Here is an 18,689-nt window from a genome sequence, read left to right as displayed (position 1 = left end):
AATACTGAATAAGTTAATAAGATATAACATTTAACGTATATATGAGGGTGAAATTGAATTTATATATGATAAAAAGAAAAGGGAATGAATAGTGATTTATTATTATTAAATTAAAATTAGAAATATAATTATTTAGAATTAACAGTGATTTATTATTAAATTAAAATTAGATGGTATCGGGTATAGGTACCGGTCTCAAATTTACCAAATTGGTGTATTTTCGGTACTGGTTCTACACATGTATTCACCGGTTTTTACCCTTAAATACCGGTGCTGTACCAGTACCGACCGGTACCGAACCGTTATCTAGAATTAACAGTGATTTATTATTAAATTAAAATTAGATGGTATCGGGTATAGGTACCGGTCTCAAATTTACCAAACCGGTGTATTTTCGGTACCGGTTCTGCATAGGTATTCACCGGTTTTTACCCTCAAATACCGGTGCTGTACCGATACCGACCGGTACCGAACCGTACCATACTAGGTATATTTGGTACCTGTACCCACTTTTGGAGATTTCAGTAACGGTATTTTCGGTACCGGTTGGTACCGAACTCATCAAATCCTGTAGCAACGCAACAATGCAAGTAATTGCACCGTTTAGATTAGTTTTCATACACACAGTAAGTAAACTGTATTTCGTTTGAATGAGGTTTTATATACACAACTTATTTTGCTTTCTTTTTGGTCTTTTGCTGTAATGAATGAATTGTAGCATGTAAAATTAACTTGGATATTTAGAATATTGATGAGCAAATCGTATCAAATCCTGTAAACGAACCGGTATCGTATCGGTACCAAATTTACTATAACAAATCATTTTCGGTACCAATTTGGTACCCACCTTTTGGCGTTTTCAAAATCGTTACTTTCGGTTCGACACCGGTCTAGCACCATACCTGTATTTATTGATTTTTACCTTCAAATACCATACCGTATTGTACCGAGCATTTTCGGTGCCGGTACCTAATATCGATGATTTTCCGGATCGGTACTTTCGTTGCCGTTACTGGTACCGAGCTCATCCGTATTTTAACGTGTTAGCACCGTAATAACTGAACTGAAAACAACCGAATTTCCAACGTATAGGACGTGTGGGTCCTATTATTATATATTAGGTTATTTAAAATCGTTTTTTTTTATGACGGAGTGACTATCTTTACCACGTCATTTTATTTATGTTTTGATATTCGGTATCTGTTTGTCGTTGCAGACACGCCTTTTGTAGTCATTGGGTCCCGCCGCAACGCGTGGGCGGAAAATAACTAGTTTATTTAAAAGTTATGTACAATTAAAAAACGGTAGGATTTTAGTAATCCTAAGTTTCATCTGTTGACCGATTATAATCTCAACTTTAAAAATTCTCTCCAATGATCCTATTTGGGATTATTAAAGTTTGGATTATTATTGGCCAATAAGTAAAATTTAGAATTATTAAAATCCAATAACCCATTAAAAAATGATGAAACCTAATATAAAGACAACAGTTGTGTCTTCTCTTTTTGTCGTTCCCCTTAAATACTTACACCTCATTTACACCTCACAAGGATTGAACCTTAGTGTCCCCACAAGAGATAATTTCTCTTTACCACTAAGCTATAGCCTAGCTTTAGTGAATTTCATGCTACTTGTCGTATTTGTTATAGAATTGCTTAGGGTGAGAGGGGCACTCATCTCTTAGGGGAGTGACCTCTCTTACACACACTCAATCAACACGCGTCACGTCAACTCCCCCCACACCCTCAATTTGATGGCGACACTCCTCTCTTGGGGGACTTGTTTTTTTATTCAAAAAGAAAAAAAAAGGAAAATAATTTGATTGGTTGAAAAGCTTGTGGGTCACCCTCTCCCTCCCTCCCTTCATGCGGTAACCTCCCACCGCTCCCATTCCCCGATTAGGCTCCCTGAGTTGATGGCGACGGTGTTCCCGCTCGGGGACTCACCTCACCGCAACCCTCCCCGAGAAGTGCCCCGCTCACCCTTATTGGTTGAATCTTGCTTTTTTGGTCACTCACAATCCTGCCTTTTAACGGAACTGTTCAAAACTATCAGTAAGGCATGGTGGGTACGATCATTTTTGTTGGTTGATGGGCAATTTGGAGACTTAGGAACAATGTGGTTTATCAAAGAAAACCGAAGAAGCTGGAACGTCTATCTGATGATATCGTTCATTTTTTTCTTTATATTGGTTCTCTAACAGGAATATTAGATGTCGTGTTAATTGAACACAACAGATGATGAATTCACTTATGCACTTGTAGAGTTGTAGTTCTGTTTTCTGACAAGACCAGTGTCTTTGTTGCCTTAATGTCAACTTCCTCCGGTTTTCTTTAGGATTATCTAGTTTTTTCATTTTTTATTATATTTCTTAATTAACATAAAATCTATTTATTTTTTTATTTTGAACTTTTTTATTAAATTTATTATTTAATATAAAATCTACTAGTTACACCAATATTTTTTTAAATAATTAGTTTAAAGTCAAGCAGTATTTAAAAAAAAAAAAAACTTTTTCCTATAATTTAAACCAGGTTTAATTACACTTTTTACATACTAAAATTCAAATTTCAACTATATAGGATTCTATGAAATTTTCATGGAATAAACACACGTGGATAGTTATTTATAGAAGCAGAAATCATAAAACAGATAGTTAATCAATTTTAAACCGTTATTCTAAAAAATTAATATCTGGTTATTTATAAAGTAACAATTAATAACCGGAGTAAAATAAAAAGTTTAAACTCAAAGCCGTGAATAAGACTATTGAAGAATTGAGGTACATATCCAAATTAATTAGTGACTCACCCAACCTTCTTTAAATATTGATTAAAGCACGTAAATATAACTTCAATAAAATTATAGGTAATTGTCAAATTGGTTTAAATTATAGGAAAAAGTTTTAAATACACGGTCTACTAAAAACCTTGTGACGTAATAAGGTAGGTGTCAAAATGGTTTAAATTATAGGAAAAAGTTTTAAATACACATTATTTTTTTAAATAATTAGTTACACCAGTATTTTTTTTAAATAATTACTTTAAAAAATACTGGTGTAACTAGTAGATTTTATGTTAAATAAGAAATTTAATAAAAATATGAAAATAAAAAAATAAATAGATTTTATGTTAATCTATACTATATAATAAAAGAAAGCAACTTTGGGACACTTGTCATTATTCTAAACCATCCTTAATAGTAGATAATTATTATTTAATTTAAATTATGAAATATCAATTAAATTAATATAAATCTTATCAACCTTAAATTATATATATATATATATATATATATATATAAAATAGTTAAGAGACTTCTTTTAAATATTTAAGTAACTGAGCGAAACACCAAATTATTGATTATTTTTGTTAATTTAATATTATATTATAAGATATAACCAGCCAGCTCTGATCTTTTAAATCTTACTATTAAACCAACTATTATTAAATCTTAGTAAACCAACTATTATAAACACAATTATAAACACCTAGAACCAAAAGATAGTAACGGCTAATTATCTCAATAACCAAATGGTATTAACTAAATAATAAAAAATAAATTAATATTAAATCTTATCATACTTTAATAAAATATTATTCTCAAATCTAAAATATTAATTTAATATATTTTTAAAACAATTACCTTTATTTCCTATTTATCTTATAGTATAGATATATAAATAATAAATTAATATTAAGAGTAGGAGTTGGGTGGAAAGTGTGTTTTTCCTAGAAAGTCTAGGAAGCAATAAGAACGCGACATGTGACATTGAAGGATTTTATCTAAAAGGGCATTTATGTACTTTCACAATCTATTTTTATTTTAGGAAATTATCTTCAATAACTAACTATCCATAAATTTCGGAATTTTTTGTTTTCGATTTTTGATCTCACTTAATATCAATCATTCCTTCGATTTCTTGCTGGAATCTATCAGCATGTTCTTGGTACTGTGTTTTAACATTCAGATTCATACAACTGTGTTTTAACAGCAAGCAGATTCATACAGTTGTGTTTTAGCATTCAGATTCATACAGTTGTGTTTTAACAGCAAGCAGATGCATACAGTTGTGTTTTAGCATTCAGATTCATACAGTTGTGTTTTAACAGCAAGCAGATTCATACAGTTGTGTTTTAGCATTCAGATTCATACAACTGTGTTTTAACAGCAAGCAGATTCATACAAATGTGTTTTATCATTCAGATTCATACAACTGTGTTTTAACAGCAATTCAGATTCATACAGCTGTGTTTTAACAGCAAGCAGATTCATACAAATGTGTTTTATCATTCAGATTCATACAGCTGTGTTTTAACAGCAAGCAGATTCTTGACGCTGTGTTTTAACAGCAAGCAGATTCTTGACGCTGTGTTTTAACAGCAAGCAGATTCTTGACGCTGTGTTTTACATGCCTCTCTACAATCATCAATTAAAACAGAAAAAACACAGCCAAGTTACAAGCAGATTAAGACCGAAAACGTATATGCACTTCAAGAACGTTAATCACAACACAAGATATGAATACCTAGTGAAGAAAAGGGGTATCAACAAGCCTTGGAACCGAAATCTGAATGCTTTTGGGGTCCTGTTTGCGTCGCCAATAGCAAGGGGGAGTAGAGATCGCAGGTTTTATTATGTTTAGGGTTGGATTGGAGAGAGAAAGAGAGAAAATCAAATCAATAATAGAGAGAGAGGGAAAATCCCATGAAAGTAGGGATTGCAGTTATCTAATTGATTTAAAAAAACGGCCATTTGACAAAATTGCCCTTATTCATTTAAAACAATCAATTAATTAAACTCAAATATTACAAGATTGCCATTGATTTAATCTCAACCCTTAAACACACCAATCAGATGGACCAGGTCGCTTCCTAGACTTTCTAGGAAAAACACACTTTCCGTGCGAACCCTACTCGAGTTGGGTGGAAAGTGTGTTTTTCCTAGAAAGTCTAGGAAGCAATAAGAACGCGACATGTGACATTGAAGGATTTTATCTAAAAGGGCATTTATGTACTTTCACAATCTATTTTTATTTTAGGAAATTATCTTCAATAACTAACTATCCATAAATTTCGGAATTTTTTGTTTTCGATTTTTGATCTCACTTAATATCAATCATTCCTTCGATTTCTTGCTGGAATCTATCAGCATGTTCTTGGTACTGTGTTTTAACATTCAGATTCATACAACTGTGTTTTAACAGCAAGCAGATTCATACAGTTGTGTTTTAGCATTCAGATTCATACAGTTGTGTTTTAACAGCAAGCAGATGCATACAGTTGTGTTTTAGCATTCAGATTCATACAGTTGTGTTTTAACAGCAAGCAGATTCATACAGTTGTGTTTTAGCATTCAGATTCATACAACTGTGTTTTAACAGCAAGCAGATTCATACAAATGTGTTTTATCATTCAGATTCATACAACTGTGTTTTAACAGCAATTCAGATTCATACAGCTGTGTTTTAACAGCAAGCAGATTCATACAAATGTGTTTTAACAGCAAGCAGATTCTTGACGCTGTGTTTTAACAGCAAGCAGATTCTTGACGCTGTGTTTTAACAGCAAGCAGATTCTTGACGCTGTGTTTTAACAGCAAGCAGATTCTTGACGCTGTGTTTTAACAGCAAGCAGATTCTTGACGCTGTGTTTTAACAGCAAGCAGATTCTTGACGCTGTGTTTTAACAGCAAGCAGATTCTTGACGCTGTGTTTTACATGCCTCTCTACAATCATCAATTAAAACAGAAAAAACACAGCCAAGTTACAAGCAGATTAAGACCGAAAACGTATATGCACTTCAAGAACGTTAATCACAACACAAGATATGAATACCTAGTGAAGAAAAGGGGTATCAACAAGCCTTGGAACCGAAATCTGAATGCTTTTGGGGTCCTGTTTGCGTCGCCAATAGCAAGGGGGAGTAGAGATCGCAGGTTTTATTATGTTTAGGGTTGGATTGGAGAGAGAAAGAGAGAAAATCAAATCAATAATAGAGAGAGAGAGGGAAAATCCCATGAAAGTAGGGATTGCAGTTATCTAATTGATTTAAAAAAACGGCCATTTGACAAAATTGCCCTTATTCATTTAAAACAATCAATTAATTAAACTCAAATATTACAAGATTGCCATTGATTTAATCTCAACCCTTAAACACACCAATCAGATGGACCAGATCGCTTCCTAGACTTTCTAGGAAAAACACACTTTCCGTGCGAACCCTACTCGAGTTGGGTGGAAAGTGTGTTTTTCCTAGAAAGTCTAGGAAGCAATAAGAACGCGACATGTGACATTGAAGGATTTTATCTAAAAGGGCATTTATGTACTTTCACAATCTATTTTTATTTTAGGAAATTATCTTCAATAACTAACTATCCATAAATTTCGGAATTTTTTGTTTTCGATTTTTGATCTCACTTAATATCAATCATTCCTTCGATTTCTTGCTGGAATCTATCAGCATGTTCTTGGTACTGTGTTTTAACATTCAGATTCATACAACTGTGTTTTAACAGCAAGCAGATTCATACAGTTGTGTTTTAGCATTCAGATTCATACAGTTGTGTTTTAACAGCAAGCAGATGCATACAGTTGTGTTTTAGCATTCAGATTCATACAGTTGTGTTTTAACAGCAAGCAGATTCATACAGTTGTGTTTTAGCATTCAGATTCATACAACTGTGTTTTAACAGCAAGCAGATTCATACAAATGTGTTTTATCATTCAGATTCATACAACTGTGTTTTAACAGCAATTCAGATTCATACAGCTGTGTTTTAACAGCAAGCAGATTCATACAAATGTGTTTTAACAGCAAGCAGATTCTTGACGCTGTGTTTTAACAGCAAGCAGATTCTTGACGCTGTGTTTTAACAGCAAGCAGATTCTTGACGCTGTGTTTTAACAGCAAGCAGATTCTTGACGCTGTGTTTTAACAGCAAGCAGATTCTTGACGCTGTGTTTTAACAGCAAGCAGATTCTTGACGCTGTGTTTTAACAGCAAGCAGATTCTTGACGCTGTGTTTTACATGCCTCTCTACAATCATCAATTAAAACAGAAAAAACACAGCCAAGTTACAAGCAGATTAAGACCGAAAACGTATATGCACTTCAAGAACGTTAATCACAACACAAGATATGAATACCTAGTGAAGAAAAGGGGTATCAACAAGCCTTGGAACCGAAATCTGAATGCTTTTGGGGTCCTGTTTGCGTCGCCAATAGCAAGGGGGAGTAGAGATCGCAGGTTTTATTATGTTTAGGGTTGGATTGGAGAGAGAAAGAGAGAAAATCAAATCAATAATAGAGAGAGAGAGGGAAAATCCCATGAAAGTAGGGATTGCAGTTATCTAATTGATTTAAAAAAACGGCCATTTGACAAAATTGCCCTTATTCATTTAAAACAATCAATTAATTAAACTCAAATATTACAAGATTGCCATTGATTTAATCTCAACCCTTAAACACACCAATCGGATGGACCAGATCGCTTCCTAGACTTTCTAGGAAAACACACTTTCCGTGCGAACCCTACTCTTAATATTAAATGTTATTTTAATTTATTAAAAATATAACTTTTTTATTATTTGGTATAGAAAATTATATTTATTCAAATCGTGTAAAACGCGGGGTTTTTAAAAATATATTTTTTATTATTTACTATACAAAGTTACATTTATATAACTCGTGTAATACACGAAGTTTTTAAAGATATACGTATTTTTTTATCATTTGCTATGTAAAATTAGATTTATTCAACACGTGGTTTTTTTAAGTATATACTTTTTTATTATTTGGTAGATTTTCAACCTGACTATACACGGTTTTTAAGGATACGACGTTTTTAGTATTTAATATATAAATTATATTTATTTAATCTGTGTAAGACACATGGTTTTTAAAGATATAACTCTTTTTAAGATATATTCAACACGTGTAATATACGGGGTTTTTAATGATGTAATTTTTATTATTTGGTAGATTTATTCAACCCGATTATACACGGGTTTTTAAAGATACGACGTTTTTAGTATTTAGTATACAAAATTACATTTATTTAATCTGTGTAATACACATGGTTTTTAAAGATATAACTTTTTTTTATTATTTGATATATAAAATTATATTTATTTAACCCGTACAATACACGGGGTTCATAAAGATATAACTTTTTATTATTTAATATATAAAATTATATTTATTTAACCCGTGTAATACACGGGGTTCTAACCTAGTTAAGAGATATAATAAAAAATAATAATAAATAGATTTTGTAAAATTGATTTAAACTTAAATAAAATTAGGTGTTAGTACCCAAAGGTGTTACATTGATAAAATTTAAAAAAAGTGGAAGGGTATTTTAGTCATTATATTGATAAAATTAACTAACTTTGATGTTAATACCCAAATTATATCTATATACAAAAAGTAACTTGGGTCACGATTCGCTAATTGAACAGTTGTGTCTTCTCAAAGCACCCGTTAAGTTAAAGCAGTTAAATCTATAAACCATTAGTCACATGGGTTGCGTTTCACATTCAAAAGAAACATCCAAACCGTCGCACCCATCAAATTTCAAACAACCCACAAAACTACTATTTTCCCTCGAATCCTACGGGTATAAACATATTCAACTACCGTCGTAACCTTACAGTTTACAACCGTTTCTCCCTCAGCCACCATTTAACGCCCTATATAACCCTCACCACCACCACAGGTAATCTTCCACATACATACATTTATAGCCGGACTCATTCGTATATTAACAAAATATATTATAAACCCAAAAAACCACAAGAACAAGAAATCCCCAGACGACGATGACATCCAAATTGAAGAAAAAGAAAATGACGTGGAAATCCGGTTGTGACGGGTCTTCCAACTACAAACACATTCGAACGATTACCAGTGGTTATTGCGGTCCTCCGGCGATGCGCGTGGGTAACTAGATGACATTTCTGTTTTTATAACGCCGATGCCGCCTCATTCGTCGGACCGCCTGAACTTTTCATCGGAAACCGCTGGGGAGAACCGGCGGACGTCACCACCAAGGAGAACCAACACCGGAATGCTCTACCCTCGCCACCAAGGATAACCACCGTCGCTCGGAATTCTGGCCGGCTACCACACCCTTTTTTTCTCTCTAGCATCTCAATTCTCCAAAATCTCTGTATGTGTAGTGCATTTGTGTGAGAAAAAAAATGGCCATGAATAAACTATAAAAGGCTCTTTGATGGTTTTACAAAACCGGCGTTGGTTTTGCAGAAAGAAAAAACGAATTAATATAATGGTTAAAATGAATATTACCATGAAAGAATATAAATAAAAAGGTTAATATTTAAAATGAATGTTAATGTTAATATGAAGGAAGATAAATGAAAAGGAAGTTCTAAAAAATGATATGGCTGGATAGGTAAAAGTTTAATGACAATATTAATTGTTTGCTAAATAAAATAATATAACTATATATATAAAAAAGTAAACAATAATTTTATTATTATTAACAAATTTAGGACAAAAAGAAATAAATATTATTAATATTTTGTGATATTTAATGCTATTATTTGAAATTCATTATTAATGATACAAATTCGTTTTTAATATATATTATAATATAATATAATTTAATAGTTTAAAAAAACCGGTCTTTATGATTTGGTGCGTAAGTGAATTCCCCATCGGAAGTCCACAACGACTAGCAACTGCTTATATTAGACTGAGGGGTGTGTATCGGGAGAGGGCATCGGGAGGGTGATGTGGACAACCTCACTGATTGGGAACACTCCCCCCCCCCATCTATCTTCGGCGCATTCGGTGAATTTCTCCCAATCGTCCCAAGGAGAATTGTTGCCTTTATGTTTATTTATGTATTAAAAAATTAAAATATAGAAAGGGAAAGAGGAATGAAGGGGAACCACACCCCACATATGGGGGAGTAGTGATGATGTGAAGATGATGGTGATGTGGAGCCTAGGTGGCCATAGGGGAAGGGGAAACCACACCCCTCAGTCTTACTGCGTTTATATATAATAATTGGAAACAACTAGCGACTCCTTATATCACAAAATCTAATGTGTTGGGGTGGTATTGTTTAGTTAAATAAATTGTTATATTATGATATTTATAAAACAATTATTATCGTAACTTAAAAATTGTGAGTGCGCGTTTACGGGTTTGATTCTATGCCGCTTTATACAAAACCAAGTGTACCTATAAAATTTTAGAACACCTTATAACCTAGCCTTTTCAATATCCCGCTGCAACGCGCGGGCGGCGCCAACTTGTGTGTTACAAAATTGAAACCATAAAACCTAAACTTGTTAAAAAAAGTTAGTATCCAAAGGTGAAAGTAGCTATAAACCATAGGGTCTATCTGTGTAATTAACTCTATACTTAATCAATTATTAGAGAGGGCAATCTTGACACAAAACCTTTCAAATGGGTCAGTTTGGGCTGCTTTTAAAATTATATGGGTTGGTTTTGGTAAGATATTTTAAATAATTGGGTCACAATGGGTCACTTGAAATTCCAACTTGTTATTTTCGGGTCAAAGCGGGTCGACAACATTAAAGAAATGGGTCGATGTGTGTTAGTGTCTTAAAATTATATGGGTTGGTTTGGGTAAGATATTTCGACCATTACCGACCGTTTCGAGCCGTACCGTTTCGACCAGTACCGTTTCGACCCGTACCGTTTTGACCAGTACCATTTCGAATCGAACCGTTTTGACCCGTACCGTTTCGAATCGAACCGTTTCAGATCGCAATGGGTTTTGGGCCGACACGACTTTCCGCACGAGACGAGTTTCGGGTCGGGACGAGTTTCATACCGTTTCGACGCGAACCGTTTAGACCCGTACCGTTTTGAATCGAATCGTTTCGACCCGTACCGTTTCGAATCGAACCGTTTCGACCAGTATCGTTTGACCCGTACCGTTTCGACCAGTACCGTTTCAAATCGAACAGTTTCGACGCGAACCGTTTCGACACATACCATTAGACGATTTAGTGAAATATGTATGCTTTCAAGGTTTGAAAACAATTTTGTTTTTATGTACGTGGCTCACGTATGAATCATCAGACGATTTCGAAAACATTATAAAACTCATTTTTAAGGGTTTTATGATTCTTGCGAAATTCATTTAAAAGATCTTATTTGAAGTAAGTTAACATAGAATAGAGAAGAAGGGAAACAAACAGTGGATCTTAATCCAAATAAAAAAAGAATATTGGTTTTTAATAATCCAAGTCCATTATTCGAAGGTTATCAACACGGACCCGTTTTAACTCGACAAAATTGCCCTTTGGTGTACAATCACTTAAAAAAAACATTTTTTAACCAACCCGTCCCGACCCGAAATCCGTTCTGACCCGAACCCGCTTTGACCTGAACCCGTTTTGACCCGAATCCGTTTCGACCCGAACCAAAACAACCCTTTTTTTAATTGACCCGTTTCGACCCGAAACCGTTTCGACCCCAACCCGTTTTGACCCATGACCCCACCCGACCCGGCCTGACCCGTTTTTCAGGTCTATCAATTATCCATTTTCAATGACTATATAAACTGTGTTGGACAAAAGTTTTTTTTTTTATTTTAAAAATGGTTCAGAGTACAAATACGGTTATTATTTAACGGATGGTATTTACCCGGATTATGCCGTGTTTGTAAAGTCATTAACAAGGGGTAGAACGTTAAACAAAAAGAGAACTAAGTTTAATGGTGCTCAAATGGCGGCACAAAAAGACATTGAACGAGCGTTTGGGGTTTTGAAGAAAAGATGACACATTTTGAGAATGTCGTGTAGGATTATGGAAAAACCTAGAGTTCAAAATGTGATGTACGTGTGCATTTATTTTACATAACATGATCTTGGATTACGAGGGAAGTGCAATTTGCGAATACCATGAGAAGGGGAGTCAACCAAATAGTGTAGAAATAAATGATAAATGGAGAGAAATGAACACAAGGGATATTTATGACAGTGTTATACATCACAACCTTTGAGCGAATTTGGTTGAACACATTCGGAGTGTTCCACGAAACGACATTGATGAAGACGAAGGCGATGTAAAGGTTTATGTATTTTTTTTAACTTTATATAATTTTATTTTAACTTAATGTGTTTTTTTAACTCTATGTAATTTTTTTTAATTTATGTTATTTATCTAATTAATATTTATGTTTTTTTTAATTTAATAGATTTCTTTTTTTCTAAATATAAAATAAATACAAAAAATGTATGTCACGTGTTGCACCACACCACCCTTTCACGCCACGTCCCACTCCCTTCTTTTTTGCACCACGCCACTTTTCTGACACTTGCTGACGTGATGCCTCATTTTCAAGCTCTCCCACTACGTATGGTCTTAGAATTCATAATTCTTATCATAGGCGAAATATAATTTTCATTCTTTGTTTTATGATATCATTTATAGTTGTCTATTATTTTTTTTTAATGGCAAAACTCGCATACGTTTAAATTACACCAAATTATTCTTAATCTACATCTTGTTTGGGATTAAGTCCAAAACCTTACATTAAGAGGCAAGAGCAAATGAGCTAACCCATATTGACGTCCATTTCATCTGTTTAAAATTGCAGTAGTAAAAACCATAACTTATTCACTGATCATTTAATCTATTAAGTTAAGCCAAATGCATTTTCTTTCATCCAGACTTACGAAATTGTTAATAATTTTGTTTCTTAAAATATATATTAAGCATAAATATAAAAAAAATCTCTATACCTAATAAAACAACAAGGTTTTGCCACTTGGCATCACCTCAATCCACCAACACACTTGTCAAAACCTCCTTTAGTTTACTATCCTATGTGTCACAATCTCAAGCCCTCTATCCTAGGTGTAATTTTGTTAGTTTTTTCATTTTTTAATTTAATCCTATGTGTAATTTTTAAAGCATATACAACAAACCCTACTCAAACCAGTTACTGGTTCAAATGTCAGAAAGCTTCCACCTTTCCAGTTTCCTCAAACAGTTTCTCATTCAAATTCAAATTCACTATTTCCCCAATCCAGATCTGGAAAACAAATTCCATAACCCAGAGAGAGAGCCGATGGAAACGCCCTTGATTCAACCGATCTTCATATATAAGTTTTTGACCGATTATGGTTTTTCGATTCGTCGTCTGTAGAGATGAAGATCGTCTTCTTCAGGTACGATCATCTTAGTCATGTTGGTTTGTTTCTTTCCGTTCATCTCAAAGTTAGGGCTTCGATTAACGGAAGGGTTTTTGTTTTGGTGATATAGGTGTTTACAACGATCTCGGAGCTCCAGATCTGAGCATAAGTTTATCACGGCCGGTGCTCGGCGGCGAGCAACATCCGTACCCTAGGCGGTGCCGTACTGGTCGCCCGATGTCCACCAAAGGTACACTGCTACTTACTGAACTGTATGAATATTAATACTAAGTTGAAGGTTGTATGTTATTTCTAGGGTTAATATATCATTGTTTTGTTTGAGGAATAAATTGAAAATCACTATTGGAATTTGAGATTCAGTACAAATTTTAAGTTTACATGTTATTTCTAGGGTTAATCCATTAGTGCTTTGTTTGAGGAATAGACTGAAAATCGTTCGGATAGTCTATCTAAGACGAATGAATGTCAGAATTGGACTAAAATATTTGTTGCTCACCAGAGGAATTTTGTGAAAGCTAACATTATATGTTGATGCTTTGTATGAGGAATACTGGAATAGACCGAAGATCGTTTGGATAGTTTATCTATGACGAATGAATGTTAGAATTAGACTAAAACAATTGTTTTTCGATATGATGGTTCGCTTAATTTTGGGATTAGGGTTCAGTGACGAATAAATCTTTCTGGCTTTATGTGCCTTTGATCTAGGTGAAATCTCCTTTCTGTCTAGGGTTTTTTCAGATCTATGAATTCATATGAATCTGCACAGCTTTTTTTTTTTTTGGGATTAGTATTATGTATATTACTATATGATCAGACTCCTGATTCAAGTATAGTTAGTTTGTCATTCATTTTTATGTAAATGTGATCCTTTAATTATTGATTAAACTTCATATATTAGATCCAATCTACAAGCCCTGTTAGTTATTATTTTTATAATGCAAAGATTAAAGTTGCTATTGTCATATTTTACCAATTGTGAATGCCTTGAGTAGGAATAACTGAAATCAACTAGATTATAAATTCTCACCAATCACCATTATTATGATCACACTGGTTGGAACGTGAATTTAAAAGCAATATATAGGGCAAGGATGAGTAATATATAATTTTTTGGTGCAATTTGTATAATTTCTCACTCCAAATGGGGGAGGGGCGCTATAGGGTGCCAACCTTGCTGAGTTGGTCAGGGGCGGTATACCACACTCCATGGTGATGGTCTTACCGTCAAACTGCCAAAAACCGAGATGTTTGGATCTCATATAGGCTGACTTGCTTCGCTTTGGGCCGTGCGATCGATTTTAACTGTTCAGGAACGTCTCCTTTTTAGACTCGTCCTCAATAGTCAAGTCTATATATGGAACTGCATTTCCATTTAAAAACGTTGCGGTTCTCTTGGGAGTAATAACTGAGCTTTTTGGTTTATTTTGTTCATGTATATTTTAAAAAGTGCTAATATATTGCATGTATAGTTTAAATTATTATTTTAGCAACAAATACTATTTGCAAAAAAAAAAAAAAAACGGTTTTCGAAACTTTTTTCGAAAGTTGCCACTACGGTCTTTTTAGGGGCTAATGATGCGATACTTCCAGGTTAGTGAACGCCAACATGTTCTTATGTATGCTTTCGTGAATTTATATCGTTAATTTTATTATACAGATCTGTATATGGAGAAAAAGCAATGACAACTTTGGAAAGAACAAATGAAGTAGCTGGAAATTATGGTCAAAGATGCAAGAAACGCAGGGCTGGCAGAAAAAGTTTCTAAGGTTGGTGATTTTACCGTCCTTATTGCTTGTATGGTTGTTAACTTGGTTTAACCATAGTTGTTAAAAGCCATCGCCTCTTGCGCGTAGGCCCATTTTTCAGGCGAGCCGAGGCAGTTGCGCTTTAAGTTGAAGAAATTGCGCTTTAATTCTCTAGGTGATGGTTCAGGTGCACATTCCGGCGCGATTCCTAGATTCCGGAGAGTTTCTGGCCAAATTCTCTAAATTCCGACAAGATTTTAGCCAGATTTCTACTTTCATCCAAGGAATACTATTTTTCTACACTAATATTTTAGAACTTTTAGTATTACATAGATGATATAAGGTGTTACATAAAAGATTTTGTTTATTTTGTTTAAAGAATAGTTTTACTTTTCCTAATACATAATATATTTTAATTTTATTTCATTATGCGCTTGATTTTTCTCAGGCGCTCGCTTTTTTCGCGCTTTAGGCCTATGCGCATTGAGTGCGCCTAGCGCCTTTAATAACTATGGGTTTAACTACTATATCGCAAGACGCTAAAAGTACGATAAAACACTTATATGGGCGGGTCGGGTGGGCTGAGTTAGATTCGGTACAGTTTCACCAAATTTTGACCCACTGATGTCACCGTGTCGTACAGATCCGGAGTTAGATTCGGTACAGTTTCATCCAATTTTGATTCTTTGTTAAGATTAATCTTACAATATCTCACTAGCTTTCTCTTTTTGGTTTTGGTTACAAGGTTGAACAGCGGCGGTGACAAATGAAGTTAAGCTTGTAAGTGATGTTCATCATGGATTAAATTTTGTTGCATGAGGATATTCATTTAGAAACAATTGCATGAGGAATAAATTTATTTTTATTTTTCCTACCCGGGAAGTTCCCGGGTTATAAGCTCCTCTCTGGAAGATGAGGTAAAGGTTGTTTATTATCGAAAAGGATACGTTCAACCTAGCATTCGTATTAATTCATTTTTCGTGCTGCTGCAGGAACCCCAAACCCTTTTCAGCTTGTGGGAAATATTGTTGGGAAACTTGGCTTTGAAGTAAGGAGATGTCTTAGCATGTATTTGACCACAGTTGACTAATATTTTCATTTTGAAAATTCGTCATCAGCCTTGCGATGTATGTACAATTTTTTAACGTCACCTTCGTTCTTCTCTCTTATTTTGTTATTTCAGGTGAAACTGGTACAGATAACAGAAACAGTGGGTAATATTTACATGGCGTTTTGAACTTAGTCACATCGTATTTGTGTTTTTTTTAGTTAAGAAACTATACTCTTCCCATTGAATGCGCCATGTAGCATGTTAAATACCTTGGTACCAAAAGCGCGTTAAATGCGCCTCGCCCCAAAAACTCACTTAGGCGCAAAAGACGCTCGATTTGAATAACCATGGTTTTGGTTGTGGTTCAACATGGAGAAAGGAACATGTATGGCCAACATTGGTTTACTGCAACCCTCAAGGAAAAATATCCCTTTGACCTTCTAATATATTTTTTTATTCTCAATTTAAATAGCTTGACGTCAAACCAATGTTTTAAAAACCGGTTCAAACCGGCCAGCTGTACCAGTTGAACCATATGTGACAACAACAGTTGGCAATGTGATCTCATATATATTATTAGCAAGTCCTTGGTGTTCTCTGGTTCTTATTTTTTTATATCATAAGGAATGTGTATTTTCTGGTGCAGAAACTCTCTTGCACCATCAGATGCGGCTACAAGGATATCAAGAGGTGATGAAATGGCAACCTACTAAGATTTTTTTCCCTGAGCTGATCAACACACATAACATTACAAGTATCTGGAAGACACTGGCTGAAATATGATGCACAAGGGAAGATTCTTTCAAATGGAACTCTTCAAGTGTGTGTGTGTGTGTGTGCGCGCGTGCGCGCGCGCGCGCGTACGTACGTATTATGTATTATTATTATTATTATTATTTTGTTGATGAAAATTTCCGAACGAATGGCAGCTGAATGTCACCAGATTCCAGGGATGATGAAACTGTTGCGGTCATATATTTTAGAGTTGGATGCGCGCCCACAAGATTTCACACCTCTATGCTAAACACTTGATTTCTTCTAGCAGAGGTCTCATTCTCCTCTCTCTTTTGTGTTTTACAAAGCTATATTTGGCCGAATTTTATTAATTACGACATCAGAAATCTCGGCCCACAAACCCATTTTCTTTATTTATATTTTTTGTTATGTACTTTAGCTAAAACGTTAGATTTTATTGTAAGCGCATTTGGTTAAATTGGTAGATATCATGTCAAAGTAGGTGATACTGAACCCATCGTCACCACTTGCCACCATAAAAAAAATATTGTGTGAACTTAGGTTGGAATTTTTTTTAAAACAATATTTTAGCTTTAACACGTTTTCACCCAAACTTAATTGACATTGTTTTTAAAACGCCCCTCTTTTACCCGAACTCACTTTACTCATAAACCCACATTGACCTGATCCCGTTTTGACCCGTCAGCGAAACCCACCCGACCCCCACAGTTTGTTAGGATTAATATACTTGATATATTATATTGCAGCCTCCCTGCTTGGGTGAAACTCGGTTATACGTTCACCTCTTGGCTTCTTGTATGAATATTTTAGTGTAGATTTTTTATTTTCGTTTTGATAACAACATTTATAAAAATTTTTGTAGATTTTTATTTTAGTTTGATAACTAACTTTATACAAATTTTTGTGTGATAACAGTTTCAATGGAGTTTGTTTCAAAGACGGAGATCCGCCACATGTCTCGGATATGGAAGTATCGGATTCAATGCAGTCCTGAACGCACAAAGGTCTGGATCGAGCCTAACAAACGCCGTAGAGTCGTCGTTGTTTACCACCTCAAAGAGAGAAGAACAAAGGCACCAGAAGTGCATTAAATGCGCCTCGCTACAAAAACTCGCCTACGCGCAAAAAGCTCTCGATTTTAATAACTATGGTTTTGGTTGTGGTTCAACATGGAGAAAGGAACATGTATGATCAACATTGGTTTACTGCAACCCTCAAGGAAAAATATCCTTTTGACCTTATAATATATTTTTTTATTCTTAATTTAAACTGCTTGACGTCAAAACATTATTATTTTAAATTACTTGATTACATGTTTTTTTCTACTTTTTAAAAAATCATACATCATATTTATTAAAATGTTTTAAAATTTATTTATTGAACCCGTGTGTCACACGGGATATAAGCTAGTTATATATAGTCGCAACCAAATCACACCATTTTTCTTGACAAGTACTACTTTTGTGGGACAATATAAAAAGGAGAGGATCAATTTCAAATTGGAATAAAGGTTGTAGTAACAAGATAAGGAGTATCCAAATAAAAGGGGTCCTGTATACGGGAGCACATGTGGTTTGGATCCATTTAGGCAGGGAGATATTTCCTACATGTCATTTTCAGAATTAAAGCCCCATAGATAGATGATATATTTATGTTTTTGAAGAAAATAATAGCAGCTGAGTTACTAAAAATATCTCTACATACTTCTAATGTTATGGATTTGTTACCTTACATGGGAGATGGTAACTATAAGGCTATAGGGTGGCTATAGGGTGTGGGGATCATGGTTGAGACATGATTTGCCACCTAAGAACATGAATGGAATGCTACACCACCCCCTTGATTGATCCACCATGGTTTGCATGGATTAAACCATGGCAACCATGGTCCTCCTTTCCATTTTTCAACAAATCATTTCCTTTTTGTTTAGACAAAGATAATAAATAAGGGGCTAATGGTTTGGGTCATGACC

At 34.4% G+C, this 18,689-nt stretch overlaps 1 long non-coding RNA gene across 11 annotated transcripts; it reads left to right on the top strand.

The window, feature by feature from the left end:
* Positions 1 to 12,958: 12,958 nt before the first annotated feature.
* LOC110921431 lies at positions 12,959 to 18,035 on the top strand. 11 transcript variants are annotated; one of them, XR_002582394.2, is made up of 10 exons: positions 12,960 to 13,176; positions 13,271 to 13,390; positions 14,822 to 14,931; positions 14,999 to 15,570; positions 15,656 to 15,690; positions 15,794 to 15,827; positions 15,903 to 16,037; positions 16,608 to 16,781; positions 16,891 to 17,008; positions 17,633 to 18,035. It is a non-coding gene; the product is annotated as an uncharacterized LOC110921431 (long non-coding RNA). The 11 variants fall into 11 exon arrangements; XR_004886324.1 differs by having other exon boundaries at positions 12,963 to 13,176; positions 14,999 to 15,097; positions 15,359 to 15,570; positions 16,608 to 17,008; XR_004886323.1 differs by having other exon boundaries at positions 15,019 to 15,570; positions 16,608 to 17,008.
* Positions 18,036 to 18,689: the final 654 nt, after the last annotated feature.

This window comes from Helianthus annuus, chromosome 17 (genome assembly GCF_002127325.2).
Source record: "Helianthus annuus cultivar XRQ/B chromosome 17, HanXRQr2.0-SUNRISE, whole genome shotgun sequence".
Classification (NCBI taxonomy): domain Eukaryota; kingdom Viridiplantae; phylum Streptophyta; class Magnoliopsida; order Asterales; family Asteraceae; genus Helianthus; species Helianthus annuus.
This window is presented reverse-complemented; position numbering and strand designations above follow the sequence as displayed.